This window comes from Pinus tabuliformis, chromosome 4_1 (assembly GCF_031772625.1).
Source record: "Pinus tabuliformis cultivar Carrire ecotype Pingquan chromosome 4_1, CPIR1, whole genome shotgun sequence".
Classification (NCBI taxonomy): Eukaryota; Viridiplantae; Streptophyta; class Pinopsida; order Pinales; family Pinaceae; genus Pinus; species Pinus tabuliformis.
This window is the reverse complement of record NC_142303.1, coordinates 615,744,991-615,767,781: the sequence shown is the minus strand read 5'-3', so window position 1 is coordinate 615,767,781 and position 22,791 is coordinate 615,744,991.

Genomic DNA, 22,791 nt, shown 5'->3' with positions numbered 1-22,791 from the left:
ATGTAATCCAACAACATAATTATCCTCTGCACACAATCTTGTAGATGGTGATACTGAATGTCGATATGCTTGGATCGATCATGAAAAAATAGATTTTCAAAGAGTTTGATACAACTCTCATTTTGACAGTAAATCACAGTAGGATCCATCATCTAACCAAATAATCCAATAAGAATCTTCCTCATCGAGATAGCTTCTTGACTAACAACCATGTATTATGCTTCTGTTGAATTGAGTGCAACTGATCTTTGTTTCTTGTTGTACCAAGAAATCGCTGCTAACCCAGTACTAAAGATGCCACCTAATATGCTCTTCTTGTCTGATGGAATACCTGCCCAATTTTCATTTGTGAAGCCTTGTATCGCCACTCCCTGTGTCCATCTGTACTAAATACCATACTGTGTAGTGCCTTTGAGGTATCTCAACACATGTTTGGCTGCCTTCCAATACAGTTTGGTTGGATTAACCATTGTTTGACTAAGTTGGTTAACTGTGTAACACATGTTTGGTCGTGTGTTCACCAAATACATAAATGAACCCACAAGCTGTCTGTAAATAGTGGCCTCCACCTCCTCACCTGAATTGGCATCCTCTTTCCTCCAACTACCTACTAGAGGAGTACCCGTGGGTTTGCTACTCTCCATGCAGAGCCGCTTGATTATCTCATCGGCATACTTTCCCTGAGAGACAAATAGTTCCCCATATCCTTTCCATACTTCCAAACTAAGATAATAATGCATGTGTCCAATGTCCTTCATCTCAAATTCTCTTGCAAGGTCATCTTTGCAAGACTTTATCAACTTCTCATAACCGTTTAGAATTAAATCATTGATATATAATACTATAATCAATAATTTACCTTCAACCACAATATGGTAAAGGTTTGCATTTGCTTCACTTTTGGTGAAGCCCAACTTGGTTAAATAGTTGTCGATCTTAGTGTACCAAGCATAAGGTGCTTGTTTCAATCCATACAATGCTCGCTTGATTTTGCACACATGTGACTCTCTATTGAAGGTCTCAAATCCTTCCAGCTCCTCAATGTACACCTCCTCCTCAAGCACTTCATTGAGGAATGTTGTTGTCACATCCATCTGATGTATCTTCCATCCCATTTGCGTTGCAAGAGATAGAATTGATATGATTGAAGAGTACCTTGCAACTAGACCAAAAGTCTCTTCATTTTCAATTCCCTCCACCCGAGAGAACCCCTTGGCCACAAATATGGCATTGTGTTTCTCGATGCTTCCTTTTGCTGATTGCTTCACTTTGTAGATCCACCTCGAACCTACCATTGACTTGTTCTCTGGTCTTGGGACAACTTCCCAAACATTGTTTCTGACTATGGAATCATATTCCTCTACCATGACATCAACCCATACTAGTTTCTACATTGATTCCTCGAATGAGGATGGTTCTATTTCAACTAGATCACTCATTAGAGCCATGTACCCAGTGTACCAATTTGGTGACCTCCTTTCCATGTGTTGTGATGTGGGTGCTCCCACATTCTCTCTAACATCATGCAATAATACGTCAGTTTCCCTTATGTGTTTCCTTCCATCTCTGGATGTCTCTGCATGAGTGGATGCTTCCACTCTCTGCTCCTTTGCTTGTGGCTGCTCCACAACATCCTGAGGTTCTTCCTTTGGAGCCAAAATCTCCTCATCTGCATGCAACTAAAGCTCCTTCTCAATGGAAAATATCATGTACTTCTCTTCATCAAACTTCACATCTATTTGAACAACTGTCATCCTTTGATATGGAAGGTGCACCCAATAGTTTTGAGGTGTATCAGTGTACCCCACAAATAAGCCCAACTCAGCTATCGGCTCTAGATTTTTCCTTACATCCTTGGAAACATGACAGTTTGCTGATGAACCAAAGATCCTGAAGTGTGACACATCTGGTTTCTTCCATGAAAATTTTTCTTTTGGTGTTCTCATCATGAGAATATGATGAGGACTCTTGTTCTGCACATATACCATTGCATTGCATGCTTTATCCCACAAGTGTAACAATAGGTCCTGATCATGCAACATCGTTCGTTCAATTCCCACAATACTTTTGTTCTTCCTCTTATCCACCCCATTCTATTTTGGGTTATGGGGTGCTATTAACTCCCGTCGAATTAATTCTAATGCACATAAGTTCTTGAACTCATTCGATACATATTCACCTCCGTTATCTCTCCCAAGAGCCTTTACTTTCTTGCCAGTGTTTTTCTCAATAAGTTCTTTGAATTCACAAAATTTGGAGAATGTATGGTCTTTCTTCTACATGAAGAAAATACAGCACTTACGTGAGAAATCATCTAAAAATATAACATAATATATGTGCTTGGTCGTGGAGGCTGTTGAGAAAGGTCCACACACATCTAAGTGAACTCTTTCAAGGACTGCTTGCAATCTACTATCCTTGTCGTGAAAGGTGGCTTTGGTGTACTTACCCAGTGTAAACCCTTTGCATGTATCTTGTTGCTCTAGTGCAACCTTGGGAAGTCCTGTAGAAATATGTTGCATAATATTCAAATCTCTATGGTGCAAATGGCAAGTCACCTATGCCATAATTCACCGATGTATCGGCTCTACACCTTCTCTACTTTTATGCTCAAAGAAACACAATCTTCTACACCCAATTTGTAGATGTTCTTCACGTGAACCCCGATCCACTTCACTTGTCCTGTGGCGATATTTCTAATGAAAGTCTTTCCTTTGCTAAATATCACATCGTAGCCATGGTCTTCCAACATAGAAATTGAAACTAAATTCTTCTTCAGACCCGTAGCATACATGACATCTTTTAATGTGAGAGGAGAATCAGACTCCCTTTGAAAAGTAACTATACCGATACGGTTTCACTATACCTTCCATCATCTCCCATGCCCATGTGGATATGGAGGTCCTTCTCCTCCAATTCATTGAAAAATTCTTTTTTTCTCGTCATATGGAATGAGGTTCCATTATCAAGATACCACACACTACCCATTACCGATTTCACCATGCATGCAATGAGTGTGAAATCCAACTCTAATTGTGAAGCTAGAGCTTCACCTACCTCTCCTCTTGAGGGCTTCTTTCCAACCTTCTTGTTCGGACACTTCGTAGCATAGTGTCCTAGCTCATGGTAGTGAAAACATTTAATCTTCGGCAAGTCCTTCTTCTTTATTGCCTAACTAGAATCTCCTTGGATTGGGATTTCTTCCCTTTAGCTTTCTTTGACTTTCCAACCAAGGCACAGTTCTCATCATCATCATGTTTGGATGAGGTTCCACTATATCTCTTGTTGCACCAAGTCGGACCACAATATCTCCCAATTTGGTAGCTTCTCCCTCCCATTTACCGAATCATGGTACTAACTATGCCAACTCTTGGGAAGGCCTAGAAGTGCTAGGTTTACAAGATCATCTTCAACCATTGTAATACCAAAACTCTCAAGTTCATCGTGACATTGGATGAACCTACTTAGGTACTGCGGTATTGTGTTGGCCTTGTCCATCTTGATCTTTCGAAGCTTGTCCTTTAATTCCAACTTCCTCTGGTCACTGTTGTTTTGAAACAAGTATATCAAGGCTTGCCACATTGCATATGGGGTATCCTTCCCATGGAGATTTGAGACAATATGATCTCAAACTCCTTCTAGTATGATCCTCCTCACCTTTGCCACACATTTCTTCCACTCTACCAGATCTTGAGCATAAGTTGTTGGAGGCTTAGGAATATCATTTTCTATGAATTACTTCATCTCGTTATCTTCCAACACTACCTCCATCCTGTCCTTCCAAGCAATATAATTCGAGCTACCCTCAAGGGCATAATCAAGTCTCAATCCATAGAACAACATCCTGCTAGCTTTGAAGAATGATCCTCCAAATTCAATTTACCTACAAAGACAAACTCGAATTCTTATCTTCTATTGTCCTTTTTTCTCTAATACCATGTATAAATACATTGTAGATTCAAAATTCTTATGTAATTTTCTAAAACAAAAGACTTGAATCTATGCCACTCATCAACGGAAACAATTAATCAATCGAGAAACCACAACACAAACATGAGACAAGATTCAATCACATATGCTCAGAGATTTAAAGCTTGCTACTCAAAACCCCTTCCTATATGTATATTGCATTAGATCAGAAAAATAGAGAAGAAATACATTGCTTGTTCAACCTAAACAATCTCTGCAAAAGTATAATCTCTCTCTTTCTCTGTCTCACAAGCTAACTCTGGCCAATACTTGGCCAATTATGTTGCATGCCAAGCTCTTACTTCCTTGTGTTGCTTCTCAAGGAATTAGTCCCCTTGTAATTAGGGAAATCCCCATCCTGAATTTCGCAATCCCTATAGGCCCTTATCTAACTGCATGCACCACCTGTACAACTCAAAAAATTATACAACTGATAGTACATTGCCCTTGAATTCCAATCTCAACTGGGTAACTCAAATTTCATGCATGCATGGGTTAATTATGACTGATTTATCAATTAATTGGTTGAACACGTGAAGCTTCACCCCACTGCTAGACCTCCTACTAGTTCCTCCAATAGTTGGAACTATTTTAAATGACATTAACTCAATTTAATTGAATTAAACTATTACAACTTAAATTAAACTCAACCTAGGCTCCTAAAATTTAGGAACCACTCTACATGACAGAAGTTAGTCCCTCAACTTTAATTAACTAAGGAAACCAAGTGAAATTAACTTAGTTAAATCATTCCCGTTGTCTTGTGATGTGGAATTACAATTTTCTCCTAATTTAATTCAAGGGAAAATTAAATCAGGATTTTCTTGTTTCCATTTTCAACAGTTGATATGGCATGAAGTGGTGTTTCTATTGTTGAAAGCTATGAATTTCTTTAGGTATTGTGTTTCCCCAAAGAAACTCCTGACCTCGGAAACATTAGTAGGAACCATCCATTTCATGATGGCCTCCATCTTGGAAGGATTTATCTTCAACTCTCCTCCACCTATCACATACCCAAAATAAAACAAAGACTGTTGTGCAAGTTCACACTTCTTGATATTTTCTAGCAATTGGTGCTTATTTAATGTCTCCATCACTTGCATCAAATGTGAGATGTTCTCCTCCCAAGTAGCACTATATATCAAGACATCACCCAAATAGACAATAATAAATGAATTTATAAAAGGGTTCAATACATCATTTATCAATCTCATAAATGTAGTTGGTGCATTACATAAGCCAAATGGCATGACTAACCACTCATAAAAACCTTTCTTGGTTTTGAAGGTGGTCTTCCAATTATCTTCTTCTTTGGCTCAAACCTGGATTATCCATAATTTAATCAAGCTTGGTGAGGTATTTTTCTTGCTATAGTTGATCCAACAAATCATCTATCTTGGGAAGGGGGTGACTGTTCTTGAGTGTGATTTTTTCAACGCCCTGTAATCTATACACATTTACCAAGTCCCATACTTATTTGGCACACTGATGATGGGTACCCCACATGGTGATGCACTCGATTGAATGACACCCTATTCTAGTAGTTGATGAAATTGTTTCTTCACCTCTCTTACTTCTATAACACATAACCTATACAAACTAATGTTTGGCAAAGGTGGATCTAGCAATAGTTGGATCCCGTGCTCCACTTCCGTCTTAAGTGGTAACCGGTTAGGCTCTCGGAAACACATCCCTGAATGCTTGCAACAACTCTTATAGTTCCTATTTTTTGTTCTTAGTACACCCCTCTAGGGATGCCTTACCTCTTATTAACTCTTCTACATACTAATTTTCACTTAGAAACAATAAAACATACTTCTTGTTGGAACTGATCAATTTCTTGGCTTGGTTGGCACTTACTAGTGAAATTTTTGACTTGCCTTTGTGCACATTGATGGTGAATTATTTTCCATCCTTGATGACTCGATACTAGTTGGCTCTTCGCATGAATATTACATCTCGCATGTACATGTAGGGACTCCCAAACACGACTCCATATACATCAAGGGGAACCACATATAGTTCTACTTCATCAATAAAATCAACACTGATGGAAAATCTAATTTTGCACTATTTTGTTACCTTCAACTCTACATCCTTATTTACCCATCCTAGTGGATATGGGTTTGGATGATCACACACTTCGAATCCCAATTTCTTAACCAGTTATGCTACAATGGTATTTTCTTGCAATCTAGAGTCAAACAAAGCATCAATCTTGGTATTCTCGACTTGTATCTTTATATGGAAGAGTATTGTCATTTCTTTCTCTTCTTTTTGTTGAAGGCTACCCAGATTCACCTCCTTCTACACTGATATATAAATGATATTCTCATCCATGTCTGAGTTGTTTTCAACTTGGTTGCTCGAATCAGTTGCCATGAGATTCTTCTTATTATCTTTCTTTTTGTTCTTAAGGTTAAGCTCTGGGTGTAACTTCCAGCACTTCTCCTTTGTAGGTCATCAATGTTGCAGTGGTTGCAGTGGTTATTGGGATTTTTTCACTAGTGAGTTGTGTATGTTGTATTTTTATCTTTTCCCCATTTCTGCTTCTTCTTCCCCTCCTTATAAGTGTCTTATTTCTCCTTCTGCTTCGATCCACTTGATTGTGTTTTCTTCAAGCCTATGTTCTCCAGAAATTGTGCTTGTACACAAGCTTCATTCACTATTTTAGGCTTGAACAACATCACTTTCTCCCATAGATGGCGGTGTAGACCTCCAAAATACTTGAGGATTACATTTGGGTTTTTCGGGGAGATACCCATCGTTATGGCCATCTTTTTGAAATATGTGGTATCTCTTACACACTTTGGCCTAGCATTTTCCTGAATTATTACCACTAGATCTATTGGTCCCCTACATACTCAATAGGGTAAAATTATGACTTAATGAAGAATTTAAATTCCTCCCACTTAGTCACTGGAGCCTATCTCTCGAACATTAGGGTCTCCATGTGGATTTCACACCAAGTTAGGGCATGACCCTCTAAATTCAGCCGCACAAATAAAATTTTAAGTTCTTCCTCAATTTGAAGGAAACTAAAATACACTTCTAGTTGTTACAACCAATGATGTAGCTTCAAAACATTGATATTGCCATGGTATGACTTGATATTGACCTTTGCTTCCATTTTAAACAGGGGTTTTGATTGATTCATGACACTTGAACTGGGTTGATCTTTTCCAGGTTCTTTCTTTGGTTGTTTCTTCATTTCTTTCTGATATCCTGATCCCCATTCTGATTTTCCCTTTGCATTAGAACCCACACCTTCTCCAAATATTTCGTGCTTATTTCTCAGGGCCACCATGAGGATATTTAAATTATGGTTTATATCTGTGAGTTGTTTTTTTAGTCGTGAAAACCTCTCCTCTATAGGATCAAGAGGGTTATCCACAAATTCATCGACCATGATTAGGGTTTTATGATTTTTTGCCCAACCGATATAGATCCCTTGCAAATATCCATGATATACCCAAAGAAGCCTACTCTGATACCAATACGATCCATAAACTTTTGTGGAAATTACACTAGACAGTTCATCACAACAAATATGATAAAACATACTTAAAATCCAATATCTGCACTATTACATTTTTATTTCTCTTTATATTTAAATATTTGTAGATCACTGTTAATAGCATATGCATGCAAATTAAAATGATGCATAAAATAGAAAACAATGAAACAAAATCTCTCACACACATTTGACACAAGATATGACCTAGGAAACCCTTTTAGAAGAAAAAACCCAACTAGAAGGTCAGGTCACTTTGCTCTCTTTCTCTAAATAAAAAAATTCTGTGAGTACAAAGAAGTGTGGTGTGTGGCCTATTGGCCTACTATAATGCACAAATATTTTGTGTATGATCTATCTCCTATCCCTCTCAACTATTTTTTCTCAACTATGGAACAAATGCACTTGAAAGAATGGAATCTGTTTTCCTCCTAATGGCCCGGTTATAACACGGCTCGATAACCAACTAGTTATTAGGTTTGAATACCTAAACTCGTAACCAGAGTTACAATAGACTCTTCTAGAGTATTCTACATCATAATCACATGACTAGCCCATTGTTCATGAATAATGGGGGTTGACATTGCACCCTCTCGAATTATGGTCATGAAAACATAAAGGTCAACTTCTAAGCTGATCTAGATTTATGCATAAACAAAATGAAATACAGATTCAAACCAAAACATGGAGATACAATGAAACATGGTTTAAATTAATAAAATAGCAACTGTTGAAAATGTTTACATACATAAGAGAAATAAACTTTCTCAGGCTATGGTATCTTATCTCTAAGAAGAGATGCGACGGTTACATGCCTACTGAATTGTGTTATAATGAGGTTTGGGGGCCTTTTTTATTATTGAGAAACAATGGAAAACCCTAAACATCCAAAAACCTAATCATAGGAGATTAAGTGTGAAAATTTTGTGGGCCTTGTTGGGGTTAATATAGTACATCAAATTTTCGGGGTCGTAAGTTTGGCATACAATGTTAGTTTGACAGGTACGACACCTTGTTAGAAAGATATATTTGAGAAAAACAACTTTCTACTATAAGACCTTGTCATATGCTATTGGTTTTTTCTCATTTTCCAAAAAAAAATCATTTAGGGCCTCAAAATGACTTTAGAATTTCAAGACCCCAAACACTGCCAAAAATAGTAAAATGTGCTAGAAATTAGAAAACTGAAAATAAATGGTGTTGGGGGTCCAAGTGGAATAGGTGGGTGGCCACCAATATCCACCTGGATCAGTCATCCCCCCTTATGAAGCAATGGTCCCCATTACGTTGAGTGTCTCCATGAGATGGGGAAAGTTTTGCTGAACTTGGTCCTTGGTGAGCCACTTGCCTTAGTGCAGGAGCTAGCTAACTTTGAAACCCGATATAGATGGATTCTCTATTGGTGAGTGTTCTTAATATGCGTGTCCATGATTCGATTAGTCATTACATGTTCATTGCAATTTGGGTTGAGCTCTATTGCTGTCAGCTACTCAACAATGTGTGATGTGCCCAACAATGGTGGAAAGTATGGTCGAAGGTGGTCCAAATTGAACATTGGGTGCAGGCAAAGGAATGGGGGAATTTTGAGCTCCAAAGTATTGTCACCCATAACCTTGGTGATGGTGTAAGGCCCATTTCAAAGTGGTAAAAGCTTTTGGTGGGCTCCAATAAGGAGTTCCTTTTACAAATGCGACCACACTTTGTCACCCACTTGAAACTGATGTGGAACCCAATGTTGTTTGTACTTGGAATTGACTTTATCTAGGGTGTCATGGACCTGCTAGCAATGTGTTGGATGCATTCAATAAACCTAGTGGCTTTATCATCTTCAAATTGAACATGTGTAGGTTCTATTTATGTAGTTACAATAGGCATTACAACATCAATTGGGAACAATGGTTGAAATCCCATGCCCACTTGAAAGGGGTTGTGTCTAGTGGAGCTATAGAGAGATTTTTTATAGTTGTGCTACACATAGGGAAGACTCTCATCCCATGTTTGTGGATGCTTTGAGTTGTACATGCGTAGTATGTGCACTATCATCTTGTTGACAACTATTGTCTAGGCATCAATCCAAGGATGGAACGTAGTTGTCTTGGTGAGCTTAATGTCAAACAATGGAAATAGTCTCAACTAGAATGTGCTCAAGAACCTACTATCCTAGTATAAGACAATGGTATGTGGGATCTCAAAATGTACCCACACTCGTTCAAAGAAGATTTTGATAGAGTCTTGTACTGTGGTGCTCTTCTTGAAAGCCATCAATATAGCCATCTTATAAAATCTATCAACGCACACACATACATAATCGTTACCATGCTGGGTAGTAGCAAGGCCATACATATAGTTTGTTATCCCTTAGAGAAAACCTTGGTTGCGGGGAAAACTCCAAGGTAACCTGTAACCACTTTTGAATTGAAAGCTAGCCCTTTCAATTTCTAAGGGGGATCCCTTCTATAACTCAATCGATATGACTAGTTATGTACTTAAAATAATGACTAGATTTGTTGTAACAAGGCTTTCAAAAATATGGTAGGGTTTGATAGAATTCCATTGGGCATGGGGTCAAATATTTGGCTGAACAAGAAAAGAAACCAAAACACTCATAGAGGCATGGTAGATGAGATAATTTAAGATTTTAAATTGATGATATGGAATGCAAAATATGAGGGTAATAGTATACTTATAAGAGCATGGCAAGGATGAATTCTACAAAACATAAGTCAGAAATATATAGATGACTGAAAATATAAACAAAGCACAGTACATATGAATTATGTTCATTCACTCTTATCAGTCATAGAATATCATACATATGACAATGTAGAAAGGAAAACATAAACAAGAGAACACATATCCAAATTTCCCAACACAAGAATCTTTGTTGTAGAATCAAGCTTCCTTCATTAAACTTTCAGAAATATACAATGCACAATAAGTCTTCTGATAAAAAACCAACCCTTCTTCATTCTAAAGAGCTTGTATTTATAGGAAAAATTACAAACTAAAAATTAGGTTTCTCGTATGTTCTTAATTACAAATTTCTAAACATAAAGTGTGCATATCTAATACATGAATATACTACATAAACTTAGAAATATTTGTATCTAAATATAAAACCGTCTGCTAAAATATCGGCCAAAAACTGTAGTCAGAATTGTTCACTGATATTCTACTTGGTTTCCAAGAATTTGTGCCTCATCCCCATGCTAAAAATGACATATGCTATGTTGCTCCTCCTTTTAGGATTTCCTGATCTGCCAGCGCTGACCAATCCACTGATACTCTTTCAAAACTGGATAATGGCCAGGATCTCTAATGGGCTAGTTGTTAGCGCTTTTATAAAAATCGAAATAAAATTGCGTTGACATTGAAATTGTCAGCGCTTATCAAAAGTTCATGGTGGAAATCGTTGACATGCTAGTTATTAGCCTTCACTCAAAATTCCATCTGAAAATATGGCAATCAAAACTAAGCTATGAAAATAACTAGCCGAGTGTGCTAGTTATCTCCAATGTAATGTCTACATTAGTTTTTCTTGGTTTCTTAGTCCTCTGGACCTCTGTAGCAACCCCTTTCCTTGAGCCTTTGGTCTTCTTGGGTTTCTTTGAGCTTGTGGACTCCTCCCTATTTATAATTAAGTCCTTCTAAGGGGTTTTTTCTACATCGATGACTTATTTTTCCAACTTAGGGTTCTGCTTCATTTTGATGTTCAATCTTAGCTTATTCCATGGTCTTGTGCATGGTCTCTTTCCACCTTTGAACATTTATGCTAAGGTGGGTTCTTTGTCAACTTGTGTCTACTCTATTTCAGGCTCAATCATTTTTTCCTTTCCCTTCTCTATTTGTTTTCTATCTTATGTTTCTGCAAGTAGAGGTACAATGGGAGAAGGGGTATCTTTTGTTTTTCTTAGCCTATCACTCTTTTTGGTATAAACCTTTGGTAATTCGGGAACTAAAGGAGGAACTGATTCTACTTTTTGTTGACTCCTTGTTTTCATAACTGAGGTCTCTTGTTCTAGGTTTTGGGGTTGTTTAGCTTTATATTTTCTTCATTTCTTTTTGCCCCTTTTTGGTTTTACAATTTGAAGTTCAAACCCTCCCCAAAATAGAAAATGTTCCAAAGTCCTCTCTATCTTTCTCAAGTGCTTTTCAATTAATAGTTTAATCAGACCTTTATGATATATGAAATGAGTAGATGCATTTGGTCTTTCCCTAACCCTAGTATACATATGCTTCAGACTCTCTAACAAAAAATAGGGAGTGTTCATCCTTAATTGACCTGCTATGTGAGCTAGGAACTAGAAATGGTAGAGATTCACTCAATTGTAGTGTCCTTCGCATGTGAAGTATGATTGGGTAATACAAAAGAGATATTGCCACTCATCCTTCAACTAAGACCTTTGAATTTATGAGCGCCAACTCCTCTCCTTAAACTCATCCTTCAAGAAAAATGACACATCAATGCTAGCCAAAACATGACTCTTGAAGGCTCTTTCTCCATCTGTAGGTAGGCGTGTGACTTTTCTAATTACCTCCTCGGTGACAGGAAATGATATTCCCCCAACACTAACCTGTTGACCATCGAAAACCTCTGTGAAATCTCTTGAAACTCCATCGTGATAACCTGTATAATGAGAGAAGAACTATTCCCACCCTGCTTCCTGAAAATGTTGTTGAATCTCTGGATAGACTTCAAGCAATTCGAGTGCTTTGGGCTCGCCTTTATGTAGTTTTCCTCTCTTTCCCATAGCTCTCACCGTCAAATAGTAGCACCAAAAGCGGGATTGCGATTCAGTGGTGGTTTCCAACCTAACTTAATAACCTGTCCTCTTTTGGCATAAAATATCAATAGCTTAATCATGCGTTATACGAGTTTTACCATATGAAGTAAATTATTTCATAGCATGGAAACTAGTACATCATATAACGATCCTAGTAGGTGATTACAAAAAATATTAATGTGTAATCATGACTTTTTAATCAAAAATTTCCTCTTGGTGGCGGATACCGAAAACCCATCGGTCACATCACCATTTGACTTTTCAGTGCTAGCTTGATAATTATTGTTCATCTCTTGACATGTGCTCCATCAACGCATTATTTGGACATAAAAAAAAAAAATTGAATTTTTCCTTTGGCACTGATACTCCAGCGGTTAGAGGTTTAACTGACCATTTTTACAAATATGCACAACTACTCTGAATGTCAGCACATTTTTATTTTTCAGAACTTAAAATATTGTTTATATTCTATCTATCAGCATTTTAACCCTACTTATTACAAATTGGCACTGATAATGAAACTATCAGCGCTTTAAAATTATTTTTACAGATCGTTGTTGACACTAAAACTGTCAGTGCTTTAAAACTGGTGACTAAAATTGTGATAACATTGTCCATGGAGATGGATTCCCAAGGCCAGCTATGATTAAGAGGAGTATATGGCCCTTTCTTCTTAATGGTGGGCTTGGCGATGGCACACGCAGTGCAAGATTTGATATATTTTCCAATATCCTATTAGAGATTTGACCAATAAATACTTCTACAGTACTTCCAATGTCTTCTCTATGCCAAAGTGTCATGTGACCTGAATGTAGTGTGCCTCCCAAATCATCTTGCTTTCTCACTTGAAGGAACAAAAAGGTGTCCTAGGTGGCATAACAGTGTGTCCTAGAGCTGGAAGTCTTGAACTTTCTTGCCATCCATCAACATTTGGTATGTGGTGGCAAATTCTGGATCATTTTTGTAAAGTTGCATCCATCTAGAAGTCTCATGCACACAAGAGTCAAGAAAAGTTGTTAGTGCCATAACCAGTGGTCGATTGAGGTAATTTGCAACATTATTGGTGTTTCCCTTCTTGTACTTAATGTACATATGAAATTTTTATAGATATGTGGATCATTTGTGATGGCAATCATTTTGCAACTCCCCTTATTTCTATATAAACTGAAGAGGTTGGTGTTCCGTGTGGATGATTGTTTCATTCCCCAGAATGAAATGTTTACACTGTCGACAAGCCTGCATAATGGAATACATCTCTTTATCATAGGTGGGTTATTTTCGAAATGTATCAGAGAGTGTCTCACTGTGATATCCCACTGGATGCCTTTTCTAGGTGAGAACTACACCAATGGCCTAGTCGAAGGCATCTGTCTAAATTTCAAATGGTTGTTACAAGTCTAGAAAGGTGTGTACTAGTGTAGAGAAAATGTAGTGCTTCAACTCAACGCACTCCTTTTTTTGCGTCTCAAAACATAAAAATGTTTCGTTCACTCTGCCATTAAGTAACTTGACTGAAAGACTAAGTGATATGAGAGATTCCCAACATGACCCTTCGATAGAAATTGGCAAGCCCCAAAAATCTATGAAGCTCTATTAGAGTGCTCAGGGCTGGAACATCATGAATGAGTTGGTTCTTTTATGTATCCACATTCACACCTTACTCATAAATAATGTAACCCAAATATTGGACCTTGTTCATGCCAAAGGTGCATTTCTCCAAGTTTGCACATAGTTTGTGTTGTCGCAGGGTTTGAAGCACTTGCAAAATATGTTGCAAGTGTTCTTCCCAACTCTTGTTGAACATGAGGATGTCATCTAGATATACAACCACGAATGAGTTGGTGAAGGGCTGCAATATGTCATCCATTAGCCTCATAAAAGTTGCAGGGGAATTTCTCAACCCGAAGGGCATGACTAACCACTTAAAAAATCCCTCCTTGGATTTGAAGGTGGTCTTCCATACATCTATGGGTTCTATTGCAACCTTTTGATAGCCAAACTTCAAATCAATATTGCTAAAGTACTTGGCCCCCTTGAGTTGGTCAAGAAGGTCATCAATCCGTGGATTAGATACATGTTCCTGACAATGATTTTATTCTATACCTGATAATCAATGTAGAGACTGAAGGTCCCATCCTTTTACTGTACGAGTACAATTAAGCTCCCAGAAGGTGAGGAGCTTGGTCGGATGTGCCATTTTTGTAGAAACTTTAGGATCTTCCACTTTATTTCTTCATTTTCTAGAAGAGAGAGGTAGTATATTGGCCCATTGGGTCGAGGTACTCTGGGAATCAGATCCATCAAATGCTTGACTTGACAGTGCATATGTACCCTTATCGGTGAGGAGAATATGTCCCTATATTCTTCCACAACCTTATCCACTTTCTTCTGTTGTGTGGAGGATCCCTTCCCCGAGGCCATGGATGTGACCATGATCTTCCTCTTTTTTTGACAGTGAATTAGAAAGAAAACAAATTTCCCAGTCTAGGAGATGATCTTATTGTAGTGCTTAGGAGAGATCAAAGAAATGGTGGTAGGCAGGCTTACCTCCAGTATCATGTACAACTTACTACCCAAAGTAATAATAATAGTTCAAGGTCTCGACTCATACATAACATGGCACTTCCACAAGTATGATTTTCCTCATAATACATCATAAAATTTAAAGGGAGAAACATCACATAGTACCTCATCCGTGAAGGGCTTCATGTTGTATGGCAGGTGGCACCGTTGGCTGGCGCGGAGATCTCTCCCTTGGTGGAGTCACCTAATGGTGTACGGTTACAGGTGTGGTGTTTTTGGTAAGCCCAACTACTTCACAAGCTCGACTAAGATTAGGTTCTTTTGGCTCTCATTGTCAACAATGAAATATAGTGGCAAACCTCTCACCCACATCTATGAGTGGAAGAGATGCTCACCCTCCTCCGTATCTTCGAGTTCAATCTTCTTGACTGTGGAGGCGGATACGGTGGCACTAGATTATGCATTAATAATCAGCTTCCCCTTGTCATTCTCCTTGTCAATCTTTGGCTTAGAGTCAGAACATGCATCCTAATCTGAAGCGTTTAGCTCATCCACCAATGACTTCTAAGCATGAAACTCATTTGTTTTGTGGGTGCAACTCTTGTGGAACTCACACCACTTTATGATGTCCTTCTTCACCTTCATGGTGCTATTCGTTGCTTGTGGCTTTGATGGGTTGTCGTGGGATGCTCCACCTTAGCTATTTCCTTTTTTCTATAGTTTGGAGATGCCTTTTCCTAGCTTTAGATTCACAAATCCAAAGTTCTGCTTCTGTTTAAACTTTTGCTCGATCCTCATACCAGATCAGTACGATGTACCAACTGAGGATATTTCTAGGAACTCCATTTCTTCTTGGATGTATTTGTGTAGGCGACCATGATGCTTGAGTATCAGATGCCACTCATAATCGCTGATACCTAAATTCATGCATAGGGTATGGAAAATGTTTTTGAACTCAAACACATCTTGTTCCCTTCCCTACCGTAATGAGTTATGATTTATGTACTTATCCTCATAGCTTCCGATAGGGTGATATTATTCCTTGATATCATCTCATAAGGAATTTCAAGAGGTTGCGACTGAAAATATTGAGGGTTTCTCCTCATCCCTCTGCTCACAGTAAGTTTCCCACCAATCCTTAACATGGGGGGCGAATTTCAGGAGTGAAAAAGCAATATTTTCCTTATCATATAAATTGTGGACTGAAAAATATCCCTCCAATATATTTAACCATCTATCGAGGGAATTTGCGTTTATTTGGCCTTCAAATATAGGGATGTAAAAGTTAACTTGTACCTTGAATGGGGTGATGCCTCCAAAGTGACTGCTGGATGAAGATGCTTTTCCCACTAATACCTGCAGAATGATTTGGGAAATGTCCATCATCTTGTTCCTTTATCGCTCGAGTGCTTCTTCGACCAATATTGTGAAAGGATCTCTTGCTCCCTTTTCTTTCTTTTCTTCCTCCATGGGAGGTTGTCGGTGTTGGCAAGGTCTGTCTTGCAAGGGTTCAACCAGTTCAAGTCCCAACTCCTTATACCCTGGACTCGTTGGGGACATGCACAGAAAAATAGAGAAAGGGTAGACTGCTCTGATATTGTTGATGCAAATTTATGCAAGAACGAAATGAAATACATATTCAAATAAAAACAATGAGATATAGTGAAACAAAATTTCAATTAATAAAATAGCAACTTCTGAAATTGTTTACATACATAAGAGAAACAAACTAGCTCAGGCAATGGTACCTTATCTCCAAGAAGAGATATGATGGCTATGTGCCTATTGAACTTTGTTACAGTGAGGCTCAGAGGCATTTTTTTTATTGAGAAATAATGGAAAACCCTAAACATCCAAAAAGCTGACCCTAGGAGATGAAGCACCAAAAGTTTATGGGCCCCTTTGGGATTGGTTGGTACATCAATTCCTAGGGTTGTAACTTTGGCATATGGTCTCCATTTGATGCATACAATGCCTGGTTAGAAATATTTATCTGAGGACAACAACTTTTGACTGCAAACCTATAGGTTTGACTGTTTTCCAAAAAAACGTCGTTTAGGGTCTCAAAATAACTCCATAAGTTCAGGTCTCGAAAAAATGCCAAAAAATAGTAAATTGCGTTAGAAATTAGGAAAGTGAAAGGAAATAGTGTTGGTTGTCCAAGTGGAATTGGTGTGTGACCACCAATATCCACTTGGATCATAAGTGGCATAACCTTCACATCTGAACTTCGATTGATGGGATTCTTGCATCATTCAAAAGGTCTTATTGTGTGGAATAGGCAAAAAGGGTGCTACACTAATGTGGTAAAATTTTACCCTCAAAAATGTTGTTTGATGCCTCAAAATGCTCTTGGAAGATTTCAGACCCCAATTTGAAAAATTGGATCACGTCGGTAAAAATGGTCCTAAGGACTGATTCCTCCACTTTTTCCACTCTAAAAGAATTGAGATGGATGAAAAAAAATATAATGATGCAATCTTGATCACTTGGGCTTCTGTAGTTGTGGGTTTAGTCTCTACTAGCCTCACTTGATGTGGTGTGGATTACATTGTCGCCAATGATGCGTCCTCGCTCTATTTGCCCTTAGATTACAATTGGTTGGTTCTATATCATTGCTCCTAGACAACCTTTGAGGTATATCAAGTGTTGTGTTTTTTGTGTGGTTCAATGCATGCATAATGAGTACCCCAAACAAATTCGTGAAGAAGGTAGAATCAATCCATTCTTTGGACCAGGGGTTTCCCTCCTAAGTGAAAAAGAACATGCAAATTTGAAAGAAAAAGGGTTATTGGGAAAGTTTATTGGCTTGTGGCCAAGTTATGAAGGCATTAAAGATTAGGTTTCCGTCAATTGGGAAAATCATTAACCCTCATATATTTTCTATTGTGAAAATGTGTATTGCACATCTTTTTGAAAATTAGGGAGATAGAGACAAAATCTATAAGTCAGGGCCTTATTTCATGGGTATCAAAGGTTTGTTTCTCACTCATTTGTCTATGGAATTTAATCTCATGATGGAAATTTCATCTACACGTGTCGAATAGATTGTAATTTATCCCTCTTCTTTGCTAGGGTGATGACATTTTTAAGGATCTAGGAGATAAACCAGGACAATTTCATATCAGGGACATGGAAAATGAGAGGAATTTTTTGTGTGCTAGAATTTGTGTTAAAATGGATTTATCAAAAGGCCTCTTTGATGTGATTCAACTAAATCTAGATGGCTGGTCTCATCTCCAGGCTCTAGATTATGGATAGGTTACTTTCAAGTATAATTTTTGTCATGAGTATGGACACTTTGCGAAAAGTTTCCAAAAGCTTCAATTTCTCGAAGTTCTCCAACTCCATCAACTCCACCTAAATAAGAGCAAGAAGAAAATAAGCAAGGATTCATTCTAGTTAAAAGGAAACATAAGAAACAATATTTGTGTAAGGGTAAATCTTTGCATTAGCTCATTTGTAACAATAATTTTGAAGTCCTGAATGTTCCCGAGGCATAAGACGAGAATCTTGAGAACCAAGTGGATCACCCAGTACTAGATCATGCCTCTTCAAAGAATACTCATGTTCTAAACATCCCCCCCAATTCAAAAGATGAAGAAGGCCCAGATCAAGACTCTCCAAAAAAACCTTTTGTGGTAGAAAAGTTTTCACTAAAGGTTCCTCCTACATTGAAAGATGGAGAAGCTAGTATGATGGCCAAGAAGAAGTTCAAACCCTCCTTTTCTTCCCCTTCCTATTATGTTGATTCCTAGAAATGTCTTTTCTCAACACATGAGGAATTGTCTAGTCAGAGTCCCCATTAGAATATTTTCCATTGAAGTGAAAATCTTGACTAGTTAATGGGTCTTCAGTTCCTCTAAGACTAGCCTAAGGTTAATTTAGCCTATACTATCCTAATATGTATAGATGCACAATGGAAACCTTCATTTTGTTTGTGAATGATAGTGATTGTGATTAAGAAATTGACGGGAAAAGGATCATTTGTGGGTTATTTCATTTAGAAAAGATGATCCCCTTTTAAGCAACTGAAAGTAGGGTTCATTCTAGCCACAATAAGACTCGCTCCTACAAAAAGAGACTTAAAGAAAAAGTTAAAATGGAAAATGCAACTTAGTCTAAGTGACAAAAAAAAATCGTATCTTAATTAGGAGAAGGATAACTCCACTCCTAATCAAGAGCTTGTTATATAAAGGAAAAGAAAAAGCTCTCTTAGTGGATCTAAATAAAGATGGACCTTCATGTCACTAAAATAATTCAATGCCATATAAGCTGTTCAATCAAATATATAGAGAAATTGTTTTAATAAATAAGTTACTAAAACCCTTTTCTACATATTTAAATCCAATTTAATTATAAACTCACTATAAAATTTAAAATGTATATTATGTAGGGAAAAAATTCTTTCTACAAAACAATAGGTTAAAGCTAGACAAAGTTGTAATAAACAAATAAATAAGTTATATGTCATTACGAATTGACCTCCATGAATTCATTATCAATCTAAATCTAAATCCTGCTAGCCCTGCAATGATAACGTCAACAAAAACAATAGTCAGCATAATGACAAATCATTTCAACAATAGAGTTTAAAATCGATCATCAGTATACTATTTGATGCAGGAATTAAACAAGACTGAAATAAACATGAAAAAATAATAAATTTACAAATCAAATACAGTAAATGCAAGGGAAATGTGAATCAACTATTCTTTACTCTGATTCCTATTACATATTACAGTCCCTTGAAGCATCAAACTCTTTCATGAACTAACTTGACAATAAATGCCAAAGATAATTTCTGTACAGAGCTCCTAGCCTCTCTCTACAGCTAGCAAAAACTCCTTTCTGTATTACAAGAGTGCAACCAGAAAATCCTCTCCGTTGGTTATCGATTTCCCCATTGTCGATTCAGAACCCCCATCTAGAGCTACCATCTCGTTTATATAGATTACAGGGTATGTTGAGTTCGTTCTGCCAACCAGAGTTCTCTGAACTAATTAAAAAAAAAAAAAAAAAAAACCTCTTCTCTGGAGCAAAAATGATCATATTTAGAAGTTTTTGGTTCCATTTGGTTTGAGCCTTTATGACTATGATAGTATGCGACTAATGGGAAGGCTCGGTGGTTAAATAGGTTTGTTAAATTGCACCAGAATCCTGAGATTCTCTCCATAATAGGTTGAGCGTTGTAGTTGCATTTCATTTTCCATGCACTGTCAATATAACAAATGTAGTATATTCCTGAAAATGAAACCGAGTTGTGGTTTGTCTTGGATTCATTTAAGTCCAGTAACAACTCGGAATATGCCTGCGAGATTTGCGTGCAACTGTAACAAATACAAATTAAAACCATGATAAATGTATCATATTTGAAATGATAAATGTATCATATTTATTTCAAAGAAGCTCTTATATATATATATATTTGTTATACATTAATAGTGGGTTTAATAGTTAAGAGCATATGTTTTTTTTAAAAGGTAATAAGTTAAATCCTAGAGATTTTCAAAAATACAATTTTAACAATAGCCTGCAAAAATTCACAAAAAAAATTGTTCATTAATTTGATAATCTATTATAATAATATTTTTTTAAACATATATATATAATTTTAATTTTAATTTTGTATCCTATATTTTTTATGATACGATTATTATTATTATTATTATTGATATATATATATGTTAATTTAAATAATATTTAAAATGTAAAAAATATTTAGTGTGAATATATTATATGAATATCATTTTATTTATATTGAGTGATCTTTTGTTTATATGCATACAATTTATTGATTATTTTACATGTTTTTAGGTTATTGGAATGTCACAGGAGATGAAAGCTAGATAAAAATTGATTAAAAAATTTAAAAGAGAGAGTCATTGAAATGAGGTTTCTTAAAAAATAATAAAACTTCTAAACTACAAATAGGATGCACCTAGATTCCATGGGTTAAATAGAGGCGAAGTCAAATGGGTGATTGCACCTACAAGACATCAGAGGAAAATCAAAGTAAACCAAAAAACATTCCTATGAAGGGCTCTTTAAATTTGAAAATTTTAAGGGAAATGTTGTTGCCACAACATATTCATATGTGCTTAAAAACCAGTGTTCTAAGGTTCTTCCCCACTGGTATCAAAAAGCAAGAAGGATCATAGGAGAAAGATATTTGGTCCTAAGCTCTATCTTATACCCTATGGGTCTAATGGGTTATCTTCTAGTAATTTATAGAAATGTTTTGTTTCTACATTTTCTTGTGTAAGCAATTTGTTAGAATTTACTTCTACTCCCATGAAAGAGTAGGAATAAACATTCGATGATTTAGTTTTGGATCTTATGTTTTTTTTGGGAGGAGGCTAGTTTTTAGCCCTTTTTGAATTTTGTGAGGCAAAAACAATGCAACCCCTGATGTACTTTCAGCATCCATGGGTGGGTTTTCAATATAATCTATATACTCATTCTTGTTGAAAAAAAAAAAAAAAACTCAAAAATTGAAAATATTATTATTATTTATTTTATTAGCTTTTTACTTGTAATTACTTTATCTTTCTCTAAAGTTGATATAAAATTATGTTATTTTACGTGAACACATAAATATTTGATTTATAGTTGAGAGTGAGAGCCAAATATTTTTACAATATCTCCTTAATACTAGATTATAATATCATGATTCTCTAAAGGTGATATAAAATTATGTTATTTTACATGGATATGGAAATATTTTATTTATAATTGAGAATGGAAGTGAAATATTTGTGCAATATCTCCTTCAATTAGGTTATAATTCAACAACTAAGTAATTGGGCATATTATGTTATAATATCAACAACTAAGTGAGTACAATGAGAGTGAGATCATTGACATTTTATAAAGATTTTAGTAAAAACTAACTAAATATTTATATGTGGTGTTGTCTAATGAGGTGGCTATTTCGCGTGGATGACGAATTTCTTGTCGGAATCCAACAATTTTGTTTTTCAAGAAATTCAACTGTGGGAGTGTTTGAATCAATTTTTTTGATGGGGGAAATGGATTAAATACCATCAAGAACCTCTTGGGAACCCAAAATTTTGAAGTTTCACAGCGGTAAGCCAGATTTCCAAAAATTCCGCTCGATTTCATCAAAATCATGGTGGATTTTCCTTTTTTTTTGGGCGAAAATATCGCCTCCTTAGCCTACTCTTTTATATTCATTTTTGTTTTTTTTTGTTTTTTTTTTTCTTATTCTCGACATTGTTTTTTTGTTATTAATGTATCTTTAAATACAAGTCATTGTTTCTCTTAGAGCTAATGGGGCATTTGAACTAGCTAAAGAGGTCTCGAAAATTAATTTTGGAGTACATTTGGCTGAAAAAGTTGAGCCTACAAATTGTTGGTGAATATTAATTACCCAATCATAAATCCTAGGCATATTATTTGGATGATTAGATTTATTGTGAAATTATAAACTTAGCCAATTAATTGTTTCTTTAAAAGCTAGAATGTTATCTTTAAAAGTGAGAAACAAAAGCTCATTAATAAATTAGTAAAAGTTTATAAATAAATTCCATACCAACAGTTATTACAAACCCAAATTTCTCATTGAAAAACCATGAAAAAAAACTAGAAATATTACGAACCAGTCTCATAAATTTAACTCAAAGGTAATGATGCTTGAAGGCAAAGAGAAATTGCTTAGTATTGCAAGCAACCTTACGTCCATCAAAAAAACCCTCGAACAGAGGCGCTGTAAAGATAGTAAGAAGAACCTATCAAGGACAAAAATGACAAGATTAGTTCACAAAAAAAATTAACAGTAACAATCAATAACAATTTAAACACAAAAATTTTGAGCACTAAGGAATTGATATAGGGTAATACAGCTACCTGTGGTGTGATCTGAAGAATGAATCAAAATATAATTTCCAGTCCGAAGAATTTAACGATGCGAAGAATGGTGGAAATGAAAACTTAACTATTCCATGTCAAAGATTCCATATAAATGTAGTTATGAGTGCA